Source organism: Equus quagga, chromosome 10 (assembly GCF_021613505.1).
Source record: "Equus quagga isolate Etosha38 chromosome 10, UCLA_HA_Equagga_1.0, whole genome shotgun sequence".
NCBI classification, from domain to species: domain Eukaryota; kingdom Metazoa; phylum Chordata; class Mammalia; order Perissodactyla; family Equidae; genus Equus; species Equus quagga.
This window is the reverse complement of record NC_060276.1, coordinates 18614299-18622351: the sequence shown is the minus strand read 5'-3', so window position 1 is coordinate 18622351 and position 8053 is coordinate 18614299. Positions and strand designations below refer to the sequence as shown.

At 37.7% G+C, this 8053-nt stretch overlaps 1 pseudogene; it reads left to right on the top strand.

Annotated features, from left to right (window-relative positions):
- The first annotated feature begins 211 nt into the window (after nucleotides 1-211).
- LOC124245924 (olfactory receptor 13H1-like) lies at nucleotides 212-991 on the top strand (annotated as a pseudogene).
- The last annotated feature ends 7062 nt before the right edge of the window (nucleotides 992-8053 follow it).

Below are 8053 nucleotides of genomic sequence, written 5' to 3'. Positions count from 1 at the left end.
TCATGCAGGTGACATTATGTTTTGTCTTCTTTCCTACTACTTGAGATGACTAAATGGGCAGTCTAAAGGGAGACGATGCCTCTGAGGTGACTGAATTCATCCTTACTAGATTTTTCCAAAAGCTTCAAATCCAGGCTGCCTTGTTCTTGGGACTGCTGATTTTCTACCTGCTCACAATGTTTGGGAACAGCCTTTTTGTTGTTGCAGTAAGATGGGATTCTCCACTTCATACTGCCATTATTTTTTTCTCAGTAATTTATCCTTCCTTGATATCTGTTACTCCACCAGATGGGAGCCATATATCTTGGATCAATGCTTCAGGGACTTCCCCACCATTTCATACCAGCTGTTATGCCCAGATGATCACATCCCTCTTTCTGGGGATGACAGAGTGTCTCCTCGTTGCCGTCATGGCTTATGACAGGTTTGCTGTAATCTCTAATCCCCTGCGTTACACCATCATTATGAACAATCGGATTTGCATACAGTTGGCCTTGGGAACCTGGGTCAGTGCCTTCTCACTAGCAGTCACACCAATCACTGTAATTCCTGCTCATTATTGTGGACACAATGTCATCAACCATTTTACCTGTGATATCCAGGCCCTGCTGAAGTTCGTCTGATCAGACACCCTGTCAGTCTGATTCTGAATCTTGTTATCAGTGTGTTCACACTGCCCCTGTCCTTCACTTTCATCCACAGTTCCTACTTCTGCATTGTGGTTGCCATGCTGAGGATCTCTTCTGTGGAGGCCAGACTCAAAGCTTTCCCCACCTGTAGATCCCATTTAACTGCGGTCACCATATTTTATGGGACAGCCATCTTCATGTACCTGAAACCTCAGTCAAAGGAATCTCAGGAAGAGGACAAAGTCTTCTCAATATTTTATGGAGCAATTACTCCCATGTTAAATCCCCTCCTTTACACCTTCAGAAATAAGGATGTAAAAAGTGCACTTAGGAAGTTAGCCAAAAGAAATGAGAAATCCTAATGGCTCTCTTTAAACCTCTCCAATGCGCAGGAAAAACAATGAAAACTTGGTCCATAATATTTAAATTTACATTTTTAAAACAAACAACAACAACAAAAATCTTAGTGAGCATTCTCTCCATGGTCACCACTAGTCACTCATTAACAAGTTTACAATGAATGTTAACATTTTATCAAGCCATGCTAAGACCTAAAGCCATGAGTGTGCCCAAAATAGTTCATAGAGAGGACAGTAGTAGGTATGTAAAGGTGAATGCTGCAGCCATAGTAGCCCATCAGGGAGAAGTTCTTTTGAGGGGTATAAATCACAAGTTTTTGTGACCAAACATCTTTGTACTTGCCACGCAAGGTGAATAAAATTCATGTATAGGACAATGGTTACAAAACTTTAGTATAGCATTTGCTCCTCATATCACATTTTATGGGTGTCTGTCCCAGTTTGAATCTAATGAACAAATGACCCCTCAATTCCCACATTTAGGCGACAACATCTCATGACAAGAGGTATCTTTTGTATGTAAAGTACTTTATCTTTTAAAAAGTGTTTTTAAATAAATTATTCTAGTTTATACTTAAAATTTCTTACTTTAAAGTATTTTACATATTATACATATTAATAAATCTTTTCTCAACCAATATTGTTTCTGCGAAGATTAAATTTCCATCATATCAATTCTTTATAAAAATATCTAAACTGAAATTGTTATGCTTTTGCCTTCTCCTATTTCTCTGCCTTCTCTTCCATGATGTGCTTTAGTGGTCCTGCAGCCATTTCTGCTTCCACTTCTCATACACATTCATAAGCTTTAGCATTTCTGCTCTACCCAAGAATCTTCATGGCCAAGATTGTGATTATTTTTCTCCTTCTTCCCCATTTAATAAGATGCCATATTGTTGGCATCTATTGTTGGCAGCCAACATTTATTGTACACTTTGTATTATTGTAACTTGTTGATTCTTTTTCTCATCTTAACTTTGACTGACTCCAGAATTCTTCTGTCATAGCACATTCAAAATGTAGGTATGTCTTGCTTCTAAGATTTCCTTTCTTCCCATAGCCTTCTCTTCTGTGGATGGCTATCTGGTCACAATATTCTCTATCCTTGGCATTTTTCCTCACTTTCTAAAGGTTGATCATTTCTGGGAGATATATATATACAGAATTATACAGAAATGATTTATTCCCCATAAATCTTTTACCACTACCATGGGAAAAAGGTGTGTGAAGCTTCTTACTCCCTGATTGTTGTGATTTTCTGCCCAAAGATTGAGAAGCAAAATCATTGGAAATTGGATTGACAATTCTCCATCAACCAAGCTTGACCCTTCTCCATTACAGATTTCCTTCTGAATCCGTTTTCCTAGGTCGTAAGAGGGCCAGGTAAAATTCCCCATCAGTTCCACACTGCACTTTGTTGGTGGTTCCATGTGTACAATCAAAGCTATTTGGATTGTGGGCAATAGAGTCAGAAAGCTTGGGTTTACATTCAAGCTCCACTATTTATTAGCTATGATATCTTTTGCAAGTTACTTAACTGCTCTGTGCATCAACTTCCTCACCCATAAAATAAAGATAATAATAGTACTCTCCTTCTTGTGCTGTTGGAAAGATTAAATTGATAATCTAAAGTTCTTACAGCTGTTCCTGGCACATGGTAAGCACCCAATAGATGCTGGATATTACTATTATTTTCTGAAACCTTTCAAATACTCCTTTGTTTTCTGAAGTCGACTTTCTTTATGCATCCTCCTCTCCAGAGTGTACAATGAGGAGCCTCACCAGCCCATTCTCTAATTTTAGAAACACAGAAATATCATATTTCCCTTTGGCTCTCACTTTTATGGCTTTACTCTTAATCTGGTTGACTCCTATTCCAGTTCCTCTGACCTATGCTTGATATATTTTAAGTAGAGACAGGCCCAAACTTAGGAATGAGTTATGTCCAAAAGTTAACTCATAAGTCATCAGCTTGGAACTCAGAGCACGTTTTCCCCACTAAGACAGTAGCTATATTCCAAGGGCACCTCACCAACATGTATTTAGGTCATCATTCTATCACTAATAATACTAAAGGCCCTAGGAGCATTTTTTAAAGTATGTTTATTGGAAGATAGATTTCGAGTACTCATTTGGATTCTAAAAACCCAGGCACTGTTAGATGGCATTACTGCTCAAAAAAAAAATCTGCCGTGAGGATCTGTGCAACCACCCTCATGCCCTGATGGGTGTATGAAGAAACCTCTGCAAGATGTGAGAGTGGGACTCGGGAAGCTTCTCTAGAGACTACAAAAGTAATAACTTGCTTCTGTGTATGGGTCACACACAATTCAGAGGACTGCTGATTCTCTCTTAATTTCTTTTATTTTATTACTGGTGTTGGATGACACTAACACAATGCCTGGGGCCATTCATTCCACAAACACTTACTAAGTGGCTACTGTATGTTAGGGATACAAATCCAAGTAAATCATTTTCTGCCTTTGAGAGACTCACATTGGAGTTGGGGAGTAAATAAGCACAGTGAAGTGCTACAGATACTGTGATCCATATTTGTACAAGTTACAGAGACCAGTTCTAACTGGGCAGTCAGGAAATACTTAATAGAAGAGATGACACTTTTAGTAGAGTCTTAAGAGAGGAGTAGCTTGCCAGTTGGATGAGGGAGGACAATTTTCGTGGATGCCATGTGAACAAGTACAGAGGCACAAAACCCAGCTTGGTGTACTTCCAGATACTGGCAACAATTCAATTCCCACAGCAGAGGGTGTGGGAAGTGTTTTGGCAATATATAAAACTTGAGAAGAAAGCAGTAGGCCAGATTATGGGGGCACTCCTATGCCATATTAAGGAACTTGCACTTTATTTATTGTATAGGTCAACAAACCACAGCCTGAAGGGCCAAATCTAGCCCTTGGCTTGTACAGACCATGAGCTAAGAACGGTTTTTCAATTTTTAAGAGATGTAAAAAAGAAAAAGAAGACTATTCAATAAAAACTGTGTGGCTGGCAAGCCTGAAATATTTACTATCTGGCCCTTTGCAGGAAAAATTTTGCTGAGCCCTGCTGTAGGTGGTAGGTAACCATTGAATACTTTTGAGCAGATGAGTAACATGTTCAGAATTGTGTTTTAAATTTTAAAAGCTCATTTTCATAACAAATGTGTAAAACTGAAGAGGCATAAGATTGAACACAGGGCCAATTAGGAGGCTGTTAACAGTAATCTGAGACTTGATGCAGACTTGAGCCAAGGGTGTAGCAATAGGGATTTGGAAGAAACTTAGATCATTACAGTGCCCCTTCGTTTTTTATGTTTACACGCAATTTCATTCACATTCAAAATGTATTTTCTCAGAAGCAGGGTCTTTAGTACAGATATAAAAAGGGGCTTTAGGGGTCGGGTGATCTCATCCTCAACGTCATTCATTTCTTTCCTAACATTCAATGAATACAGAAAGATACAGAAAGAGTAAGTTCCAAAGTCACGTAATTGTGTTTTATTCATATATTATAGCCCCTTCTCTGACCCAGAATAGCTTTGTATGGCATATAATATTGTATTTTGTTCAAATAAAACGTTTATTTAAAGATAACAAATATCCTCTGGCTTCTTGCATGATCTCTGAAGTTCACCGATCATCTGTCACTCCTTTAGACATACTGTTGCTTCTCATGCATCATAAATAGTGCCACCATGAGCCTTAATAAGATTCCTAAAAGCATTGTTCAGTAAAGTCAGTGACTTCCAGTTTCTAAGTTTTTCTTTGCTCAAATATCATTAACCCTCTTCGTTTTTTATCATATTGGCCATTTCTTTCTTATCCCATACACCATATATATATAAATCACCATACTGTACACCTTAAACTTACACAAGGTTATATGTCAATTATATCTTAATAAAGCTGAGGAGAAAAAAGAAAGAAACCCACAAATAAATGTTTGCTCACCGCATGCAAACAAGTCCTAGAAGAATAATATCTAAACTTTGTTTAAGATATTTTGACAAATATTGTCTCTTTTGAGCCTCACAACAATGTTAAGTCACTTTATAGATGAGAAACTCAAGGATCTGGAAGCTGAAAAGATTTGCCCAATGTTGCATAGCTAGTAAGTGGTAGAAGTGGAACTAAAACCCAATTCTGACCCCAAAGCTAGTAGATTTTCCATTATGCTGCATCCATAAGGGCAGCAGATTCAGGTTCTCTCAACAGCATTTTGTTCATGATGTTCACTTACACTTGAGCTGTGAAGTCTGTTGCTGAGTCACTCTTTCATTTTCTGCTTGTTTTTGTGTATACCCAAATTAGCCTGCATTCTTTCCTGCATTACAGCTCCATAAAGGGCTCTCATAACTGACTTAACGTCACCTTAACCTATCTGTCTGTAATCTCTGAAACACATGGCAACCTTCTTCTCTTCCTGAACATGAGAAAATGTCAGTAGCTTTGCTTGGCTTTGCTTCTTCCCTATATTACCCAGACTCTCTCAATCTATTGAAGACATTTGTCATTTGCTGTTTGATTGTCCCTACTTCTGTTCTAATTTCTCTACTCTTTTTCTGTGCTGTCCATTAGTTTGCTCTAAAATTGAAAATACCCATTTTTCTCTTCAAAGCATTTGGCTTCATTTCTTTCCTTAAGAGCTTTCTTCAAATTATTTTTTCATCTGTACCAATCCTCTCTGACAGCTTGAAATGAAAGCTGGGCTTCTCCCCCCTTGACCATTCCTCATCATTTTCAATGTCTTCTCTTTACTTATATGAATTTGCTCATCCTCCATTTACCTCTGCCAAATTTCCAGGCTTTTAAAAAATTAATTTCAGCTATTACCATTGCATGATCAGGAAAAGTGCTATCTTTCATTTTATATGTTGGACCTCTACTCTCTCTTGCACATAAATCCTGTCAACCCTACTGGATCTCTTCTCTTTTATGTAAGCATATTGCAAAGTGTTAGCATATGCTTCCAAATAATCTTTCAAGTTACATTTTTGCATATAATTTTCTAAGCATTCAGCTTCACTGGTCAATTTCTAATTATCTCTGGCCTTATCCTCTTTTCTGAGATGTAATTGAAATATTCCTCTACTCCAAAACCACTCTACTTTATGAAGAATGAAGAAAGGGCACTGCATCCTTAATTTACAAACCCAAGCTGTTCTCCTCCTCAATTGGGATTCTTGATCATGTCTTCCAATTCACATCTCCTATCTTTCAAACATTAGCATGATGATATTTTACGAAAAATTCTCCTCTCTTTTGTAGTCTCTTCCTCTTTTCAACAATAAGAAACTCAAACAAAACCATGTCATATGAATAATGTACAAGTACAATAAGCCAGCAACGAGATGTTATGGATATAGAGAAAACAGATAAATTATTTGTGGGTAAGAAGAAATGTGGATTATTTCTTTAAGATGGAAAAATTTTAGCTAGGTTTGGCAGCATAGGTAGGATTCTAATAAGCAAAATGTGTTGTGGGACATGACCATATTCCAAACGGCAAGAAAAAAATACATGCAAGTGTAAATGCATGTCATATGGTGTATTTTCAAGACGGCTAATTCGTGTTTTGCTGAAAGATGGGCTACAAGTGCCATAAATCAAGAAAGGTAAGGTGGAGGCATGTTGTGGAGCCTATTGTCCACCTAAGAAGTTTAGGTTTTATTCTATAATAAAGAGTAAGTCACTGGAAGTTTTTAAAACAGCAGTAACATAATAGACTCTCAAATCTTTACTGAAATAGTGAATGAATTAATGAATCAAAGATAAACCCAAAATGTTTTATCTGGGTGACTAAGAAGACAGCAATGCTCTTAACAAAGGAAGGGAAGAAGGGGACCTGCTGCCTCTGATCAAAGTGAAACGGGTCAGCTTTGGATATAATTGAACATAAGGTGCTTGAAAGCCATCCAAATCAAGCTGTTCATCAAATACATGGATACGCAGTTCTGAAGATTGGACATACAGATAAAGACTTAAATGCTACCACATAGAGAGGATAGTTAAAATGGTAGAGATGAGTGAAATCATCATTCCCAAAGTCAGAGGAAATATCAGAAGGAGTATCCATGAAGAATATCCACATTTATAGGGTAGGAAAAGAAAGAAGCGAGTTAAAGAAAAAAGGGTATTGTTTCAGAGTTATAAGAATATCCACAGACTGAAATATTATCGAAGCCAAAGGAAGAAAGAATTTAAAGGAAGGGGGTGATTACCAATGCCAAATGTTTCAGAGATACAGAGGAGGATGAGTTCTAAGAAGCATTAGATTTGACAATTAGGAATTCATCAGAAACCTTCAAATAAGATGTTTCAGTAGAACGAAAGGTGCAGAAGCTAGATGGTAGGGAATGAGAAAGTAAAGACAGCAACTGTAGTCTACTTTTTGGTGAAGATTGATGATAAAGGGAAGGTAAGAAATGAGACAGCTCATGAATTTATCAGAGTTAAGGGATAAATCTTCTTAGATTTGGAGAAACCTCTATATGATTGTAGGCATAAGGAAAGGACAAAATTCAAAGAGATACAGGAAGGGAGGCAAGTAAAGAGGGAGGGAAAGAGGCAAGGGAAGGGAAGAAAATGGGAGGGAGGGGAAGAAGGGAGAGGATTGAAAACACAGGGTAAAATTGGTAGAATGGAAAGTGAGGATAACTACTGAAGCAAGATCCTGAAAAATCAAGACGAGGTGGAATCAGCTAGCCATGCACATGTAGTAGTGAGCTCAGCAAGAGGACAGGTGGGAGCTTCTTCCTCAGAGGCAGAAAAAAAGTATAGATTTAGATAGAGGAAAGAGTTAAAGTCGAAAGGAGCAAACAGATCTTATTTCTCTCTGATCACTCTAAATTTCTATTATCCATTTCTCTATTTCTCCTACTTCTGTGTCTTGGACTCCACCTTCAGGGAATCTGCAGTATTTATTTTCTTGTGTGTGTCTCTCTCCTCCTTCTTTCCTGCTTTGCAGATATTTTTATGCAGCAACCACACATTGCCTTTTTCCTTTTTTCCTTTACTCCTTTCTCTACCCTTACCTAACATGCATTTTTACTCCAGCCCTCAACAT